The sequence below is a fragment of the Giraffa tippelskirchi genome, chromosome 7 (assembly GCF_054371585.1).
Source record: "Giraffa tippelskirchi isolate mGirTip1 chromosome 7, T2T-mGirTip1v1.2.pri, whole genome shotgun sequence".
Taxonomy (NCBI): domain Eukaryota; kingdom Metazoa; phylum Chordata; class Mammalia; order Artiodactyla; family Giraffidae; genus Giraffa; species Giraffa tippelskirchi.
Window position 1 is genome coordinate 141,625,651 of NC_137281.1, and position 20,898 is coordinate 141,646,548.

A 20,898-nucleotide genomic window follows, 5' to 3' on the forward strand; every position below is an offset into this window, starting at 1 on the left:
TCACTCACAAGTAGTTGCTGCTTGTTCTTCCTTATTTTCTGAAACTCATACCTCACGATTTAGTGTTTTCTTGCACCCACACAGAATACTGAAATAGACACTCTTGCCTTACTGTGTGCCTTGACTGTTTGCTGTCAGGGTCAGCAGCTTCTCCATCGCCACTGAAAGTGGACTGGGGCCTGTGGTCTCCGTGCCTTTTGCAAGCTTTACATAGGACATGATGCTGCACAGAGCAGACAAAGGTGGAAGGTAATCTGACAGTGCTTGACAGTGTGGTTCCTGCCAGGATTTTGGGTGGCCTGAGGCTGGAAGACCATCAAGGAGTCTTTTTAGGGCTCTGGAAACCAAGACCTGAGAGAAAATGGAAAGATCAGACAGGGCCCAGCTTGTCCCCCAAGAGTTTGTCCTGCTCAGAGATTCTCTTGAAACCCCAGTTCACATGGAAACGTGTTCCTTCTAGAAGTTGGCCGGTGTTCTTGGGAATTGTCGGGAGGCCAGGTGCATGTGTGATGAATCCTCTCTAAAGGAGGATGTGAAAGGTGCCGGGCCACAGGGAAGCTTGTAGCTTGAGAGAACAGACCGTTAGGGGCAGTGGTGAGCAGATGCAGTTTGATTTGTTTGTGTTAGTGGCACACTGATTCCTCTGGGAAGTTTAGGGATTGAAATATATTCTGTAAATACATGTTTTTCTTTGCTTTGTCACTGATGAGGTTTATGGCTTATGTTACATGTTTCCTTCTAATAATAGAATCTTATGTGAAATTAAAAGCAGTATCTTCCTCTTCTGACTCAAGCAGAATTATAAGTGTGCTGCTGACTCCCTACCCTGTTTTTATTTCTCATATTCAACCAGGACTGTGCAAACAGGTTAGCTACATCTGTGGGCTAGGACCGGTTTCAGCCAGCTAAATTCCCTGTAATCCAGTCTCCATCTGAGAGGCACATCTAAACTTACTGGAGTTCTAGGTAGGAAGTGTGGTTACAGAGGCAAAGCCATTTAATTGTAGCTTGTTAGAAAATAAAACCAGCTTGAGTTTTCTTCTCACAAACTTTCTCTGAGACACTTTTTTAGATCTTTTATTTTTGGCAAATGGGTTTTGGGGTGGCAGCCTCATTACTTGTGATGGGAGAGGTAAAATAAGCCAGTGGGTGATTTCCCGGAATCCTGAGCCTTTGAACATTGCAGTTCTTTTTGGAAAGTAATAAGTGCAGAAGCCAGGCTGCCCGTCTCAGATTTATACCCTCTTCCCATTCTCATCTCAACTAGTAAATACTGTGGCGTCAGTCTGCCTAAAAACTTAACAGCTTAAATTTGTTTAAATGTCTTATAGCAGTTTGGTGATGAAGTTTAACCCTTTAATGATAATGATGATGGTAGTGATGATAGTAATAGACAAGAAGACTGACTGAGTTGTGAATTAGTTCTTTTAAGGTTCCCAGGAAGAAAATCAGTAACTCACTTTTAATGTCAAGGTCTTAGTGTTGAGCAGAGCAGGGAACAGCCTAGAGAAACCATCTGCCCAAAGGTTACACTTCAGACAAGTCCTTTACAGGAAATTGTGTGTTTTCTGTTTGGAATGGGGTGTGTTCATTCTTTTGAGAAGCCTTTTTACAATAGTATAATGGTTTCTCTGGAACTCCTAGCAGTGTTCTTTTTCTGCCCTCTCCTGTATTTACAGCTGCTTTTTCCCTAGGGGATCATTTCATCTGTTTTAAAAAGCTAAGAGAGAAAACAAGAAGTTCTCTCAAACAGTGAGGTTTGGAAATCAAAACCGCGTTTGCTCTTCAGGAGGGCAAGTTCTTGAAGGGCTGTTGTTGGGGTGGAAGACAAGGAAGTCCAGCTGTAGTGGCCCGATTCCCTGCCCTCACCGGACCCCCCGCACCCCTCCACCTGCAGCGTGTTTGTGGCAGATGTGAATGGGTTTGAGCACAGGGCCCATTATGACCCCTTGGTTGTACTAGATCAAACATTGTTTTTCAGCCCCTGAGTAAGTCAGTTTTTCTGGCAGGCCACTCTCTGGCCCCATATATCCATGTCCAGGGTCCTGGGCTGGTGTTGGCCCTGAAGGGCAGGAGGAGCCTATGGCGATTGCCCTGGAGTGTGGAGTCAGCAGCAAAGCTATGAGCGTTTAGGAAAGACCTCTCATCATTAGGATGCTTTCATTATACTGATGCTTCAAGGGCTTGGAGCTGGGGTTTGCCAGGCCTCTAGATGCAGTTAGTCAACAGACTTCAGCCCGGTACTCCTTAGCCTCTTTCTGCCCAGTTTTAACCACATAGCTGGTTGTGGACGTGCACCTTTGTTTGATGAGCAGAAGAGGATTTCTGCTTTGCAGTTGAGTAACTGTGCCTTCTATTTAGGGTTACATTTGAAAAGCTAATGAGTGTTTTCTTCCACTCTGCGCACACAGTGATCCAGAGTGGGTTGCAGTGCAGGTGCTGTTGAAGGCGGATGTTGAGGTGACAGTAAGGGCAGCTGGTGCCCTGAAGCTCCAAAAGAGCAGGCTGACAGCCATCCCCCAAGGCCAGGTCAACAGAGAGGGCTTCAGCTTCCCTGAAATGACTGCTTCTTACGACTAGTGTGACCAGCCAGGGAAGGGGGTGGGTTTCCTGGGGAAGAGGGTGGGAGAGTCTTAATTAAGCCAGTCTGGTTTGGCAGTTAGCTCTGACTTGCCTCCGAGTCTGTGTTGGCTGATAATTCCCTTCAGCTCTTAGAACAAGCCTTTTTCATTTCCAAACACACTCCCCGCCCCCCCCTCCCCGCCCCCCAATACAGCCTACCTTGAGTGTTAACTGTGTGTACCTTCTGCTTCCTTTCTGGAAGAGGCAGGTAGCTACTCGTGAATTTTTCCCCCTGAGCTGCTCTGGCTGCATTGGAGTTCCTGGAGACTCAGCGCTGCCGGACTTTCTCATCTGGTAGAGGCCTGGCCAGGAGCCATTCCTGGAGGGCTCGGAGTGGACAGAGCACGGGGAACAGTGCTAGGGCTGCACTCAGTCTGAGGGGGCTCAGTGGGAACCTTGCTGAGTGAAGAGTTGGGAGAGCTGAGTTTTGGTTCAGCCACTAACAAGCCCTGTGCTCCCGGGGCAAGCCGTGGTCCCCCTCTAGGCCTCAGTTTCCCTTTGTTAACATGGATAGGTTGAACTTTAGGCTGTAATGTGTTAGGATCCCAAGACAGACCCCGTGAGTCTGCTCCTGATAAAAGAAGGTGACCAGAAGGTGACCAGAGGCAGCAAAGGTGGGTGCAGAAGAACCTTGGATGATACTAGAGTTGTTTTCCAGGTTCATCTCATGGTAGCAGAGCATTGGGTGACTTTGCCACCCCACCCCCAGGGTGATCTTTGGAGATGATGCTTGGGTTGGGTCTGGACTTTCCCCTGCTCCTTCCCATTTCCAGCTCTGGGGAGGGGTGGGCAGGCACGTGAAGATGGCTGTCTCTGCCAGCTGCCAGGGGCTGGGCCATCTGCTGCTTACTCCCGCGGGTGGGGTGAGAGGTGAGCCCCAACCTAATCTCCTCTCCCGCACTAGCTGCTCAGCAGAGTCCACCCCCCTTCTCCCCACATTCTGTCCTGTGCTCCAGCGCTCTGTTAGGCTACCCTTCACCTTGGTTTTGCTTTGTTCCAGCTGCCCCCACCCCCAGGAGAACCCTTGCTGTGTTTTTGTTTACTCTGTGTGTGTGCTTTGCCCTTTAGCCTGTGCCCCAAGAATCTTTCTGTAATGTAAGGCAGCGGCGGCAGGAAAACAATGAAACTTTGGACTCCCGGTTGGTCTCTGTTCAGATGCAAATGATGAATTCTTCCCATCAGAGTTTGTACCTCTGGGTTCTCCATCCCTCTTCCTGAGGAGTCTTTGAACGGCAGGGGTGGGCTAAATCAGTCGCTCAGAAAAGCTTTGATTTAGCCTGTGCTTCAACACTTGTTTCTTTCTGGCCTTATGTGGATGTAGGCAAGAGGCAAAGAGAAAGGAACTTGTCCTCATGACTGTCGGTGACTCTGGGTTTGGAAGTTCTGAACTGGTGTGTGTGTGTGTGTGTGTACATGTGCACAAGCTGTGCAAGGAGGTGGAGTTAAGGTAGAATGTGGGCAGTCTTGAAAGTCATCTTTACAAGTGAGAGATGACAGAGCAGGGAATAGAAGGGCAGTATACCCTAAACCAGGGCTTCTCAAACTTATTCAAATCTTATTAAATCGTATTAAAATGCAGATTTTCATTCTGTAGATTAGGGATGAGGGAGAAGGAAGTGGCAACCAACTGCAGTATTCTTGCCTGGAGAATCCCATGGACAGAGGAGCCAGGTGGGCTGCTGTCCATAGGGTTGCACAGAGTCGGACACAACTGAAGCAACTTAGCATGCATGTATTGGAGAAGGAAATGGCAACCCACTCCAGTGTTCTTGCCTGGAGAATCCCAGGGACAGAGGAGCCTGATGGGCTGCTGTCTGTGGGGTTGCAGAGAGTCGGACACAACTGAAGCGACTAAGCAGCAGATTAGGGATGAAGACTGAGACTCAGTGTCTCTGATACACTCCCAAGTGATTCCAGGGCTGCTCTTCAGTGGCCCAAGCCTCCCCCTCCTCCTCTTAACACTGATGAATAAGATTTACCTGAAAAGGCAGAAGGGAGACTTTCCTATGTATTTTAAACCTGAGAGCCTGGGCTGGGCTTTAAGCCAGTGTTTGCAGAGCCCTTTCTGGATTGCTTGTACCTGAGCTCCTGGCTTCTCCAGAGCTCCCCCTTGGCTGGATTCGGTCTCTACAGTAGCAGAACCTCTGTCCTTCAGGGGTGGATGTGCATACTCTGTACTAAGCTGGATCCTTTCTCTTTGGCTCATGATAAGGACAGATAGCATTTCAAATAGAATTTTAGAGCTGGAAGAACTCCTCAGTCATCTTTTCCAAGCCTTCTGTTTTACAGAGGAGGAAATGGGCCCAGAAGAGTTTTGTGATATGTACAACCAGAATCAACAGCTAGTGGCTGAGATGGGGTGAAAACCAAGACATCTAAACTCTTATTAAATTCCTCTCTCTGAGGGACTGTACGCCTGAGTTAGGGACAACAACAGGATCAAAGTATTGCTTGGAGACAGGTGATAGGATGAGACTTGCCAGTGGCGGCAGGGAATTTACAAGACGTGCACAACTTCTGCTGGTACCTGCTCAGCTCCATGCTGATCCACTCAGGCCAGGGTTCTCAACTGCAGCCTTTTTGACATTTGGGGCCAAATTCTCTGTTCTGGGGGGCTGTCCTGTGCATCATGGGATGTTTGCTGGCACCTTGGACCTCTGCCTCTTGGATGCCAATAGCACCCCCCAGGTTAAGACCTTGAAAAAGTCCTCCAAATGTTGCTAGAAACCCTGGGACTGGAGTGGCATGTAAAATTGCCCCGGTTGAGAACCACTTGTTCAGGTAGTGAGGTATTTTGGGAAGGAGAGTCCCTCTTGGGCACCTATACTAGGGTTTTTTGAGAGAGTGATGGTCTCCGAGTTTACAAAAAGCACAAAAAAACAGATAGAGCTCCAACCTTCCCAGGACCTTATAGTTTATTAACTACAGTTTAGTGGAGAGACCAGACCAACCAATGCTGAAATCAGATCAATCGCCATTTTAATGGTCCCTCCAGGGTAGAACCCCAGGCTGGACTCTGAAGAATGGGGTGCCTGCCCAGGGTACTTAATCAGAAGATTATGTTACCCTGGGCTGGGTTGCATAGCTAAGAACTGAGTAACTCTAATTCACTTCTTGAGTTACTTTTACCTACTTCTTAAGGAATATTTGTTTCATTCTGAAAAAATATTTTATCTGAATCTGTAAAGGCCCATCAGACACATTAACCAATAGATGTGTACAGTTGAGGGAGGGAGGCCTCTTCAGGCCTGATGCTGGTGAGGCTGACTCTTTCCATGATGGGATTTACTTTTTCTTTCTTCCTTGATTTTCTTCAGCTAAGGGATTGATCGTTTGATAGACCTTTCTTGTCTCTTTTCCGGTTTCTTAAAGGAATAGGATTGTATAAGGGCTATAGTTTGTAATGTTCTGAGTACATAAGTATAAAACGTGGCTCTATGAAAGTAAGAAAGGGTCTTTACCCCTTTTTACTCCTCATGGAATACTGTACTTCCAAAGAGCTTCCCTCGTGGCTCAGTGTTAAAAGAATTGGTCTGCCAATGTTGGAGATGCTGGTTTGATCCCTGGGTCAGGAAGATCCCTTGGAGAAGGAAATGACAACCCACTCCAGTATTCTTTCCTGGGAAATCCCATAGACAGAGGAGTCTGGTGGGCTACAGTCCATGGGGGTCACAAAAAGTTGGCCATGACTTAGTGACTAAACAACAAGTACTTACAGATGTTTGTAATATCACTGAGTTTCCATCTTGTGCTCAGCACAGGCCTCCCTGAAAAATATTACTGCAGAGCACAAAAAGCATTAGTGATGGGAACTTCATAGTTCCTGTCAACTTTTCCTTAGGAAATCAGTGTCAAATTGATTTTTTCCTCCAATACTTGGAACATGATGCTCCGTTCCATTGTTTATAACAGTAGACTTGAAATTCTTTGTTTCTCTGGGTGCATTGTCTCTGCTCCTACCCCCTTATGGCTGCTTTTAATGTTTTCTCTTTAATGATCATTTTCATCATTTTGATTGCAGTGTGCCATGCTGTGTTTTCTTGTTAAGGTACTTCTTCTTGTGGTTTGATGAGTTTCTTGAATCTGTGAGTTTATAGTTTACATCAAAAAAAATTTTTTGTGCGTACCTATGTGCTCTCCCCGTGCCTCAGTTATGCACGTGTTAGGCTGCTTGATTCAGTCATACTTCTGACTTATGTTCTATGTATATCTCTTTGGATAGTTTCTATTGTTATGTTTTCAAGTTCATTGATTTTTTTCTTCTGCAGTGTCTAACCTGTTAATCCCATCCTGTATATTTTTCATTTCAGCTATTTATATTTTTCCCTCTAGAAGTTTAGTTTGAGTCTTTGTGGTTTGTATTTCTTTTCTCACCATGCTCATGCCTTCGACTTTTCTCTTGAACACACAGGGTATATTTGTAATAGAGATTTGAACATCCTTATCCACTAATTCTATTATCTGTGTCATTTCTAGGTCTATTTCTATTTGTTTATTCTCCTCCTGTGATCATAGGTCATGGTCATAATTTTCTGCCTCTTTGCATGTCTGCTCAGTTTTGATTTGAAACTAGACATAGTGAGTTGTATGTTGTTAGGTGCTGAAACTTTCTGTATTCTTTTAAAAACTTTTTGGCTTTGTTCTCAGAAGCAATTCAGTTAGTACTTAGAATTGTTTTGATCCTTTCAAGGCTTGGTTCTCAGCCTTTATTTATTTATTTTTGTGTGTTTTTGTTTTTTGTGTTTTTTTTGCAGACAGCCTTTAGTCTAGGGCTAGGATGGTCCCACTGCTGAGGCCAGACAGTTGTGAAGATTCCTTCCAGTGCCCTGTGAACCAGATTTTTTTTCCACTTTGGCCCGTGGGAACGTGGGAACTTCTGGCTCTGTGTGAGCGCCGGGGGTTAGTTGTTTCCTTTGGTTCTTTCCTTAGCCTTTGCTAGTTTCCTCTCACACGTGCACAGATCAACACTCAGCCTCTGCAGATCGTTAGTTTTTTCTCTTTGAGCTCCCTCCTCTCAGTTACTTTGCCCTGCACATTCTAGCCACTTTGGCATCCCCCAAATTCCCAGCTGTCTCTTTAACTCAGTGAAATCATTGAACTCTTTCAGGTTTTTATTTGTCGGCTCTGTGGTCTGAAGACTCCTTTAGGGGGTTAGCTGGGGCACCAGCAGGACTGTGCATTTCTTTCCCTTTTTTCAAGAATCACTGCCCTGTGCTACCTATTTTTGAATGTCTGAAAACCATTATTTCATATATTATATTTGATTTTCTAGTTGTTTAAGGAAAAAGTAAATCTAGTCTCTGTTATTCCATTATGACTTCTGTGTCCCTCAGGCTGATTTTTAGGTATCTTTTTCCTCCCTTATGTTCACTTGTTGAAAAATGAATCCAATGAGACAGATTTCATTGGGAATTCAACCAGGTTCAGGTCATGTCACTGTACCAGACATTTACTGAACACCTACCATATCCAAAGGAATAGCATGGTGTAGTATCATGCAGTATGTGGTGTATAATCTGAAACTTAACCTGTAATGTGATGCCATACTTGCGAGCAGAACATTGATTGTGTACTTCCAGGTTTATCCTGGCGTGAACATACACATATATACACTCTGAGCCTCATTCCTGTACCTCCTGACCATAGTCCCATTCAACCTGGGTGACTGATAGGCACAATTGGTGAGCAAATAGCAGGTGCTTAGCTATCTGTCTATGAGTGACGCTCCAGACAGCTCTGTGCAGACACAGGAGCTCTAAATTCCTATGTGCAGTGGCCCTTCCGTCTTCCCTAGTCACTCTGTGCCAAATATTGTATTAAACTCGTCAGAAATGTGTGAATTACAGACTCTTCACAATTCTGTGAACTAGGTATTGCTGCCCCAACTTCATATTTGACGAAACAGAGACTCACAGCAGGTAACGCAGGACACCTAGTACTTCTAAAAATCAAGAGGCAGAATCAGGACTGAACTCCATATGACTTTAAAATCCATGTTGTGATTAATTCTTTAATGGACTGTTTCATTTTCTTCGGCTGGCTCCAGCTTATTTCCCGGTTTTCTCTTTGGCACTTTGGCTATATGTCTCCCACGGTTTTCACATTTTACCTCATCGTAGTTATTTGTGTATGTATCTTACCTCCCCTGTAGACTGTAAACTCTTTAAAGGTACAAGCTTTCCCCCACTTTTGTACCTTTTGTGGAATCCAGTATAAGTAGGTGCTCTTTATATGTGTTGAATGAAGTCAGTAAGATATGTGTTAAGATTGGGGGAGCTGTCAGATTCCCTCATTAATTTATGATGCTTCTTTCTCATCTGCTGAGTTTTACTACATTCCCTCTTAACATCATCTTAGATGATACATGGACTTTATGAGACTCTTCATTTAATACCACTGCCTAAATTTTGACTAATTTGAAATAAGTTTTGAGTCTGTATTTAGAGATAAGGGAATAGTCCTTTTTGTGCGTTAATTAGATCCTTTCTTCTCAGGTCCTGATTTTGAACTCCACATCGAGAGAACTAGAGGTATGGTTGGAGCTAGACCTAGAGCATGCAGGCCTTGGTGGATGGCTCTGTACCGTAAGAGGGTCATGTCAGGGCAGAGGTGGTGCTGGGGCGTGGGACTAATCAAAGGGGAAGGAACAGTAGGCAAGTTCTTGCTTCTCCTTCTTGCTTGGGGCCTCACAGTCCAACCTTGACAACTTACAGGAAGTTTGGGTAATTTGTGAGGAGGAGAACGGGAAGAGTCATGGTTTGTTATCAATTAGGAGGCTACTTGGAACTTACACAAGATGAGGAACATTCAGATTAGAAGACAGTGTCTTGATTGATCTAAATGTCACCTCACCAGGGATACATTTAACAGTGTCAGTCAGTGGAGGTGAAGGACATGTTCTTGGAATCCTGAACCTGAATCTCAGGGGCAAATCCTCAGCTGACATTGGAATGGAAAGGAGAACAATGGCAGAAACTGAGACCATATTTACAGAGAATCTTAAGGCCTGAGAGACACTAGGAGAGGCCAGTTTTCTAGCCCTGCCACTAGATTGACTGTTCCTTCTCACTCATGAATCCTACAGAAGCAGTAGCAGTTTTGGAAGAGGTGTGATGGGTTAGAAAGGCTTTTGTTGTTGTTGAACAGAAGGAAGCAGGTCAGTCTTACACATTCATCCCCAACATCTCCCTAGCTTTGGCAGTCACAGTGTGTGGGTGTCATTTCAGAGGGACTCTCAATTGGGGTGGGGGTAGGGGTGGGATGTCTCAGAGCTGCAGTTCAGAAGCTTTAACGGAAACCGTGGCTTAACTGAAAAGGTACAACTCGTAATACACAAATTCTCTCTAGCCATTATCCTGTCTTTCTTCTGCCTTCTTTTCCAGTTCCACCACCCTTCCCCCCAGTAGTTTTGCCCTTATTGTGTGTGCTTTCTCACTTTGAATTCATGATCTTCCCTCACAACTCTAATAAATCCACTCTTGAGGAGGTCACTGGTGATAACCTTGTGATCAGATCCAGTGGATGTCTTTTAGGCTTCATTTACGGGACCTTTGCTGCATCTGCCACTAACCCTCATGTTCTCCTTTAATCACTGTGTCCCTCCCTTGACAGCTCTGATGCACAGGCCCCTGGTTTCCTTGTACTTTGGGAGGGTCTTTCATGATCTCTCTTTGTTTCACACGCTGCTTTACAAAGTTAGTCTTCCCCCGAGGATCCTGTCTTGACTCTCTTCTCACTCAGCTCTCTCACCAGGATGAGCTCTCATCTCTTCTGGATGCTTTCAGCCATCACTTTCAGGCCGATCACTCCAGGGCTATATCCTGAGTTCGGAACACTTTGCAGAGTTTCATACTCATTTCTAATTTGCCTGCTAGACCTTTCTACCTGGATATTCTCCAAGTACCTATAGTTGAGTCCTTCCAAACATAACCTGAACTATTTTCATCACATGCTGCACCAGCACCTGCTTGTCCACATGTATTCTTTCCTGCTGTAGCTTCTGCTAGTCACCCAGTCATAGGCCAGAAACCTCGGTGTCATCCTTCATGGTTCTCACTCATCGTATCCTATTAGTTTTTGGCATGCTCTATAGTCTTTAGCATGTTATGAATGCTGAGTGAATAAAAGAAAATGCCTATTAATTTCATCTGAATTTAATTTCAGTCTAGCACTTCGATCTTGTTACTACACTCTGATTACACTCTTCACTTTTGGGGAAGGGCATTAAATTTTTGACCACATTCAAATCATGTTAAGGAGAAGGCACTTTTTTGTTTAAAACAGGACTCTTTGCAGGGGGGATTAATCATTACTAAAAGTGGGTGGATTGGCCACGTGCTCTCTTTTAGGACGCTCAGAGTAACTGCTCCCGGGTAGAGACGGGTGGATGAAGTTGCATTGTGCTGGCCCTAGAGGGGGTTGAGCTTCATGAACAAGAGAGTAGAGGCAGCAGTTGTGCCCGTGCTATGGCTTCAGCGTGAGTCACAGCTAAGACTCTTCCCCTTCAGCGCATGGATGAATTTCCTTAATTGTGTTGTAGTGTTTCTAACATAAACATTGAGGATATATTGGTAACTGTCATGCTTCTCCAAGTTGATCTCCCTTCCTTTCCATCTAACCGCCTGAAAAGAAAAAAAGGAAAGAAGGGGCTCACCTGGCAGCCCAGGGGTAAGACCGTGCCGTCCAGTGCAGGGGGTGTGGATTCAGTCCCTGGCCCTGATCGGGAGCCACGATCCCACATGCCTTGAGGCCCAAAGACCAAAACATAAAACAGAAGCAATACTGTAACAAATTCAATGAAGACTTTAAAAATGGTCCACATCAAAAAAGAAAAGAAAAAAAAGGAGAAGGTGACTTAAAGAACCAGAGGATTTTGGAGCCAGAGACGCTCTTCAAGTGGTAGTCATCTAGCTCAGCCTTTTACATTTTCAGATTATGATGACAATAATAGATGATGAAAACTAGAACACCCATTTTTGCCGACTTACTGAAGACAGGCAATATGCTGAGTGCTTTACATGTAATTCCCATGTGATACTTATACCGTATGATATACTTACACCATATTCATACCATATGATACCATGTGATACATGATGATACCTACGAGATAGCTATTGTTGGTGCTAGTTTATAGACAAGGATAACGGAGGTCCAAAAAGATTGGATAACTATACTGGGGTTAATGCTGAAGTGGCTATTGTGCAGACAGGTGAAACATCATGCTTTTTCAAGGTCAGGTTTTCCAGGTAGAGGCAGAACATGAGTAGAATCCAAATCTCCTGACCTTGAACTCAATAAGCCTGTATTTTCATTTTCACCTGAGAATCCATTTTCTGTGGTCATTTTGGTCTCATTTCTCGCTCAACCCCTATTAATTTCAGTGAAATCAAATGAAGCAAAGTGAAGAGTGGTTTAGAGTTGGGGGTTTGGGTGAGTTTTTACAGTTTATTTTTAAATAGGCAGCATTCCCAGACTGACTGGGAATGTAGCAGAAGGCCTGAGAACCAGGAAGTGACACAGACCTGTTTATACCCTCCCACTTGAGAGCCTTTGGAAAGCGATCCACAGAGATGGTAAAAAGTAAACACGACTGCTTCAGCCAGTTCTCTTGGGTTTTCTATTTTTGACCTGGAGGAGGTGTTTTCCTGCCCAGCCATGAGTATGTACTTAGAAGACCAAAATCTAGCACCTAAATATCCCCTTGAGTGAAGATATATAGATATGTTTATTTCCTGTTGCCAGACAGCAGCAGTTGGCAAGTCTTGGCAGAAGGAATTATCACTGTTTATTTTTCCTCTCTTCCTCTGCCATCCTTTTGGTGAATAGTTCTTCCGTTTCTTTTTCTTTCTTTATAATTAGACCTATGGATGCAGAACGGGCCAGAGAGCTCACTAAATCTGTGCATGATCGTCAAGGTCCAGCTCAAAACTTCCTATTTCACCTCCCCCTACTCCCAACCAGAATCCTTTGTTCTTATGGCCTCTGTGTTCTCATAGCACTTTTTTTAATTAAAAAAAACCCCGAAAACCTAGTAACAGTTTCACAGTGGTATATAGATAAACATATAATTCCTCTCATGGAGATTGTGAATTCCTTGAGAGTAAGAACTATGCCCCACGTCACCTCTGTGACCACCCAGGCCTTGCACCAAAGATAGCCAGTAAATATTTGCTGAATTGCAGTATAGTTACTGCAAACACACAGCCCTAAGAAATTGGATTTAGCAAATCAGCTTCCCAGCCTTTATTTGCCAAGTGAGTATTGAAACCTGCTCTGCTCAGCGCTGATGGGAACCAAGCAGAGGGCTGTGATGACACGTAGATGCATCTTTGGGTCTAGGAACCGATTATAACCTTGTCTGTCAAGCATTTGTTTTCCTGCCTGGCAGAACTTCCAGGATTTATCTACCCTTCTCCCTTCCTGTTTTATATCTTCTGCTACTTTGCCATCTTGTATTTCCTACACACCTTATGGGGTTTGGAGTTTATCTTTTTTTTCCCCCCTTCTGTGAACAAATAAATGTTGAATACTCTGGGGCACAGAAAAAGGCAGTTGGTGGGCTCTGCAGGAATTTACCACCTGCAGTAAATGTAGTATACAACAGTTAAGTGACTGTGAGTGGTCCACAGGGAAGGTTATGATCGGTTCTCCCAGTCTTCACGCGGTGATGCTGTGGGTTCAGAAGAGCTGTCCCATGCTGTGGGCTCAGTTGCTGAGTTTTCCCAGAGGACATGCAAATAAGCTTGACCTTGTATTTGGAAAAAAAGAGCAGGGAGCCCTCTGCAGTATGAAAGCAGGAGGAGGAAAGACTTCTAGGCCCCTTCAATTGCATTTATTTGTAAAATAATGGCACAATGACACCTATATAATGAGGTAGTGAGAGTATGTGTGTGTGTGTGTGTGTGTGTGTGTGTGTGTATCTCAGTCATGTAAACTCTGCCCTTATTCTGTCCTACAGCATATTTAGGCTGTAGGACATATTTAGGGAAACCTCCTTGGTCCCTCTAGACACATATCACTTCAGGATGCTCACATACATGATTATATAATTTGGAGGGAGGAATGTTCAGTTCCTTAAAAATAAATATTTTTAGAATCTCATGGGAGAGACCTCTGGAGGTTTACTTGTTTAACCTCACGGCTCTTCTTTCTTCTGAGCTAACTGTGATTTGAGCCTTGCCTCAGGACAACAGTGCCCTTTGGGAGTTTCATGTGGGCTCAGTCACAGCCTGTTAGAGCAGGAAGGGGCCTCCAGCAGCGCTAATTTGAGGGCCCAGTATTCCAGACGCTGTTCTGATCCTTCCCATTGATCCCATTTCCACCTCCCAACAGCCCAATGAGGTGGGTATTATTTACCCATTTTGTAGATGGGAACTGAAAATAACTTGCCCTGGACCACCTAACCAACAGTATCCAAGCAGACCAGAGGTTCTTGCCTAGTCTGCCAGAATCGTTCTACCAGTCCAGCCTCTCTGAGTGAGACAAACATGAAACTGTTTCCGTTTTACTGATGAGGAAACAGAGGCATCAGGAGGCAGAGTATTTGTCCTAGTTCAGGCTATCAGTCCAGAGAAGAGATACTTTCCTGCCTTCAGGGTTGGAAATGTATGGCCTGAGCCAAGTTCCCGCTCACAGGCACTCTGCCTTGTCACTCCTTTTTCCTGTCCTGAGTCTGTCTTTGTTCTTCTCCGTCCTTCTCTCTTGCATTTTCTGTTTCTCTCTGGGCCCCTACAGCTCTGTGGTGATCCTCGCCTGTGCCTGTGTGGAGGCTGGGTTTTTTTTTGTTGTTGTTAGTTTGTTATTTTTGGAAAGCACTTTAGGAACACTGGGTACCGATGGCCTATACAAATGTGATGGATTGATTAAGCTCTAAATGGAAAAGCGGAATCTCCTGAGTTTGTTGCAGTACAGAGGGAGGTAGATGCTAGGATATGTCTGCTCTGGGGAATAAAGAGGAAGGATTTAACATTTCTTCCTTCTAGTCAGAACTTTTGTTGACTTCTGTTTCAGAGGAAATACTTCGAGGCTCCTCCTTTTCCCTAGAAGACATTCCAGATCCCTTAAAATGGAAAGGACATTGAGGGATCATCCAGGCCCATGCCCTGAGTGCCAGGAAGAATGAATGACTCGTCTGAGGCCCAGCCACTGTTGGTTGGTGGTGCTAGGACTTGAGGGCTGTCTTCTGCATGCAGGTCCACTCTGCAGTCATCTGGCTGCTGGGTTCTAGAAAAGAGCCATTAGAGATGATTACAGGGAAGGTTCCACGTGTCTGCTGGTATTCCTGCTGTCTGAAGCCTGAGGAACAGGGTAGGGAGAACGAAACAGCAAGAGGCTGTAGTGAGCAGTTCTGGGAAGAAAGACAAGAATACGGGGATATCAGAGCAATTCAGAAAAGCCTCCAATAGCTGCCTTACCCTGGCTTCAGTGGTTTCTGAGAAAGTGTTAGTCACTCAGTTGTGTGTCTGACTCTTTGCGACCCCATGGACTGTAGCCCTCCAGGCTCCTCTGTCCATGGAATCCTCGAGGCAGGAATACTGCCCTCCACCAGGGGATCTTCCCGACCCAGAAATCGAACCTGGGTCTCCTGCATTGCAGGTGTACTCTTTACCATCAGAGCCAACAGGGAAGCACCAGGAAGTTTTTCTGAGAAAAACTGAGGGTTATTTTTCTGATTTGTAGGAGGTAAATTTTAACAAGACTCTGATGTTTGTGTCCTTTGGGCTTTAGGACTGGAGATGAAAAGGAAATGGATAAAGTAACATGACTCTCAAGGATCTCAAAGTCCAAAAGACAACTTCATGCCTATTGAAGTACTCAGCTGTTGGTGGCATAAAAGAGAGGGGAAGATACAGAGGTTAGCAAGATTGGAAGGAGCCATTTATCTCCAGGGAGGAAAAAAGTGAACTGAAGACATCTAGAAGTAATGTAATTTTGTCATTTTATGGGGGAGGAGTGGGAGGCATTTAGATCTGATAAATACGTAGGTATCTTTTGCTGCTTTGGCCCAGCCATTTCAGGATGAGTGAGAGTGAAGAGGGGAGATGCCACCGGGAGAAAGGGAGAGGTAAGGAGGGCCCCACGGCACGTTCCCTGTTCTTATCACACCCTCTGAGGAGCTCTGAACTCCACAGAGCTAACACTTATTTTCTGTACAATCTGAAATGCAAGGGTTGAATTCTGTTCTGACTTCATAAACTGTTGTCTTCCCTCTATCACATGGTAGTATGGGGGTTGGTGAAGATGGTTAATCAAAGGAACAAACTTATTCTAGATTCTCCATCACCACCATCCCTTTTCCAGACTAGTCTGAAGCAGGGAAAGGATTTCTGTTGGTCTTACCTATTCATTTACCTCTTATAACTAATGGAGCGATGGCCACGACTTAGGAAATAATCTGTTCTGAGTGTCTCATGTAAACTGAGTCTGAGCCGTAGAGAAACCCAGGTATCCTCTGAGAGGCAGGCGGGGCTGAGTCAGGACCCTTGGCCTCCACGGAGGAGGGCTCAGTAGAGTGTGACCTGACCGTGCCTCCAGCAGGACTGTGACATCCTCGACCTGAGGAGCATGGAGAACGGGACATTGCATGCAGGAATGGGCCCCAGGCACAGGGGCTACAAGGAGCTGGGCCCTGGGTGCCCTGGCTGTTCCAAGGCTCCCCGCACAACCCCTGCTGCTGCCTGTCTAGGCTGTGAGCCATTTTTCAAGGTGACTCTTAGGATACCTTTAATCTTAGCAGGCTCTTCAGTTCATCTGGAAGCATCTATGGCAACAACAACTAGGCAAACTATGTGAACTCGGAGCTCGTGTTACAGGCTGTCCTCAGCCCCAGAGGCGTGCCATGCTTATTGTCATCATTCTAATGAGCTGTTTTCTCAGGTCGCCTTCTGCTGTCCTGGCTGAGACTGTGAATAGAAGGCCTGAGTCTTACCAGTTCACGGAGCAAGCAGTCCCTTCCATTTTGTCCCTTTTGAGCCTTAACTAGAAACTAGTGAGATAACTCAAGCTTGCTTTTCACAGCTTCCATTTTACAGATGAGGAAGCAGAGGCAGAGGTGAGGGCAATGTCCTTCCTCTTGGCTCTGGACAGGAAATGAGTGTTCATGACCATCACATTCAGCAGGGCACAGTCACCCAAGCTTTTGATGTTTTGGGTTCACAGAGGTAGGAGGGGCCAGATGGCAGTCTAGATCACGGTGGTCTCCTTTTACCACAGGCTATTGGGGTAGCAGCAAGAATCCCAAGAAGGAAAATCAGAAGAATGAATGTAGGTTTTTCCGTGACTCTTCCTCACCTCACGTTTTGGAAGGGAACGCTGGCTGCTGGAGGAAGAAGTGAGTGAGTTGTACAAAGAGAAGCATGAATGCACTCTGGAGGATTCCGTGGCTTGAAAGTGATTTTAGAGCCATTTTTAGGTGTGAAAACAGAAGCCAGAGAGCATTCCTGACCAGCAGGCTGGTTGGTAGCAGCTGGTCCGCCAGGTCGTCTCCTCTCTCTTCACATCTGGTTTAGATGCTATGCGCCTTGTAAGGATGGGTGTGAATGCAGGCTTTGGAAGTAAGCATTAGTTCCCCGTTCCTCTTTAATCATAATTTTTTCCTAGTTTTTTTTTTTTTTTACTGTGGTAAAACACACATAAAATTGACTATCTTAACCATTTTGAAGAGTGGTATTAAGTACATTCATAATGTCAAACAACCATCACCACTGTCTGTCTCCATAACTCTCTTCATCTGACAAAACCTTAAACAGTAACTCCCCATTCTTTCCTCTCCCCAGCCCATGACAACCACCATTCTACTTTCTATCTCTAAATCATAATTTTTTAAATCAGGGGAAGTGGTTGCTAAAACAGCTCCCCCCGCCCTGCAAAAAAAAAATGCTGAAGTGAAATGAATTCTTTTTTTTTCCCCCCAAGTTTTCGCCTATAGATTTTCTCTAGGGATAGTAATGGATACTCAATCTTAATTTCTTTTCAGTGTTTTTCTTTTCACTTGGTCTAAAGCCACAGTTCAAGGACAATTTTTTAAAATTCTGCATTCAGAGCAGATCCTTTCTTAAAATGATTAGATGTAGTGTGACCTCTTCTGTATAATAGCTGAGTTTTCCCATTTTGGGATACCCTGGGGCCATGGGGACTCACTTTTCTCTGAGTTATTTCTAAAGCACTACCCTTGGCTCATCCTTGCGTGTGAACGTCCCTTGACTCTCCTCTGTGCATCTTTTCTTCTTGCAGAGCCCGAATCTCCGTCACCCCATTTGCTCTGCGCTTGATCAGGTCTTTGGCTTCATGCTGGAATTAGTCCCGTGGCCCACGTAGCTGCTTAACAGGAAGGGAGGGACCAGCCGTTTCTTCAAAACACAGCATGAGCTTATATGTGTGCATCTTTTCCCCAGTTCCATACTTGCTTCTCCCCATAGTATTTATGAGTTTGGCAGACATTTGCTGCCTGCCTGTCTGGTGCCAGGCCCTGTGATGGCTTTTGAAAATTCCATGTTGAGTAATTCACAGTCCCTGCCTTCAGGAACTTTGAGCCTGGTGAGGTAAGACAGATAAACAGATGTAATCACCTGATAGAGGTACAGTCAGAGTAGGGTGCTCAGGGCACTTTGGGAGTAAGAAGAGGGTTATTTCTACTGGAGGTGGGCATGACGTGTCAGAAAAGAATTCCTCCTCCACAAGGAGATGGCCCTTGTGCTGAGCCCTACAACTGACTGTATTCCTGGCAGAGAGAATCAGATTTACTGGAGTGTCCATCAATTTGTTGAGGAAGGAGACAGGTGGCCTATGGGAAGGCCTTGCTACATTAATTTTATTCTGTATTTTATCTGTTTGATTAGGTAGTACACAAGGTACAACACTGAAGGAAATGAAAAGGGAAATCGTAACAGTGAACAATGAGTCTTCTCCCCCGTTCACCCCTAGTTCCCCTCCCTGATAGCACTTGGTAGCTACCAGTTTCTTGTGTATCAATTCCAGAGAAGGACTCTTTTTCAAAGAAAAAGACTTACACACATACAAGAGCGTGTGTGTGTATGTGTGTATGCATGCATGGATGTGTGTGTATGCACATGCGCATGCATGTGTGTCCTTTAAGAGCACAAGCACACACACACATGGTTTTCTTCATGTACTAACTTTGAAAGTCATTCCAGTACAGACTGAACCGCCCAGTTCTTTTTAAACCACTGCATGTATTCTGTTATGTAACTTATTTAACTAGTCCCCTTCAGTCTTGTGCCAGTATAAATAATGCACTGAATATCCTGCATATGTATCATCGCACACAAGTGGTTTCTGAGGACAGATTATAGAAGTAGAATGGATAGGTCAGAGAATATGTGCATTTGGGGGCTAGAATCGTCCATGGTTCTCCAGAGAGCTCTACTTTAATTCTTGTTTAGTTGCTAAGTCGTGTCCAACTCTTTTGCGACCCTATGGACTATAGCCCACCAGGCTCCTCTGTCCATGGGATTTCCTAGGCAAGAGTACTGGAATGGATTGCCATTTCCTCCTCTAAGGTATCTTCTTGACCCAGGGATCAAACCCAGGTCTCCTTCTTGGCAGGCAGATTCTTTACCACTGAGCCAACAATCCCCCACAGTAATTATAAATTGCTAAATGTAAGATTCTTTGCCACTTGGTAACCCTCCCTCATACCAAGTTACCCTCCCACTTGTTAACCAGTCCTCTAAAATCTGTGCCACAGTGACCTTCCTAAAAGAAACTGGTGTTAGAACTTCCCTATTTATAATCCTTGTAAGCTCCACATGGTCTTCAAGGATAAAGTTTTTATTTTTAAATTTATTTATTTGACTGCACTGGGTCTTAGTTGTGGCGTGTGGGATCTAGTTCCCTGACCAGGGATGGACCCAGGGCCCTGCATGGGAGCACAGAGTCATAGCCACCGGACCACCAGGGAAGTCCTGGTCTTCAGGATTGATTTTAAATTTAGCCTAGCCCCTGCCTCTAGCGTCTCCTGAGAGTGTAGGGTTCCATTGCTCCCAGCCACTTGTACTCAATGTGTTCCTTCTCCACGGGACACATCCTTTAGTAGTCTGTCTAAAGTCTGTCTAGCATCCCTTCTTCTGGGTGGTCTTTCCTGAATCCCTCCACTCATGCACGGAACAATGAGCACCACCCTGATCTGGCCTCGTCCATTCTCTGCAGAAGTACTTGTGCACGTGCTGTCATGTGGCACAAGCAAGTGTCATTCTCCATGATCCACTGGTTCTTCCCTTGCGGGGTGGTGAGTGCCCGCCCAGGTTACCCGCTTTGGCTGCATGCACAGTGGCAGCACCAAGGACCCATTGCTAACTGGCTGATGGCCTGGGCATAACCTTTAACTCTCTGAAGTTTAGTTTTGGCTTCTTTCAGATGACCTCCAGGGTCTCCTCTGATGCTCAGATCTTATAATTATGATAGCAACAGGTGCCATTGTTTACTGAGGACTTGCAAAGTTCCAGGCACTGTTTTGAGCACTTTGTCAGATCCTAATCCTTACATCAACCCTATGAAGATGATGGTATGGTTACTGTCTCCATTTTACAGATGAGAAAACTGAGGCTCAGAGAGTAAATTGGCCACAGGTCATAGCAGAGGAAAGAGATTTGAATTCTGGCATTCTGACTCTACCATTCTTAGCCACATAACTGTTTACACATTCCACGCATTAACACACATGTGGTTTTGTGTACCCTTTTGGGTCACTTGCAGAGTCCATCCCTAGACCTCTCCATGAACCATCCCTATTCTACAGCTGTGAAGGCCCAAGTTGGAGTCTGGGTAAAAGCTGGGGACAGAGGACTCTACAGTCCCAACCATTTGGGGGTGGTGAATGAAGACCCAGTGGCTAGCTCTCTTCTTGAGCCCCTTGGTCATGCTCATTGAAGACCCTCATAGCTGCTTTTCCTTTAGACTAAGACAGTTCATGTTGCTGTCTGCAGTACCTCTCTTTAGAAGGGCAGTGTAGGCCTGAGCCAAAGGCTTCATACATGGATTAAAGTCAGGTCTGGGTGGTATCCCTCAGGGACATCCTTTATTAGGATTGTAGATGGCAGGCTTGCTTATCTGTTTACATAAAGCCTTACTGGAGAAAGAGGTGTGTATGGCATTTAAGAAGGAAGTGTAACCTTATATTTGGAATATCTTTTATAAACTAGGATAAATGATATCAAATGAGTTAAGTAAAGTATAATAGACCTATATCAAAATGTATGATCAACCCTTCTGCTTTCCTGAAAGCAAGTGGGAAAAAACCCTTAGAAGTCTTGATCC

At 45.0% G+C, this 20,898-nt stretch overlaps 1 protein-coding gene across 1 annotated transcript in view; it reads left to right on the plus strand.

Moving 5' to 3' along the window:
* LOC145513858 (uncharacterized) overlaps nucleotides 1-20,898 on the plus strand; it is a 64,431-nt gene that overhangs the window by 42,544 nt on the left and 989 nt on the right. The gene's annotated exons all lie outside the window — the stretch shown is intronic.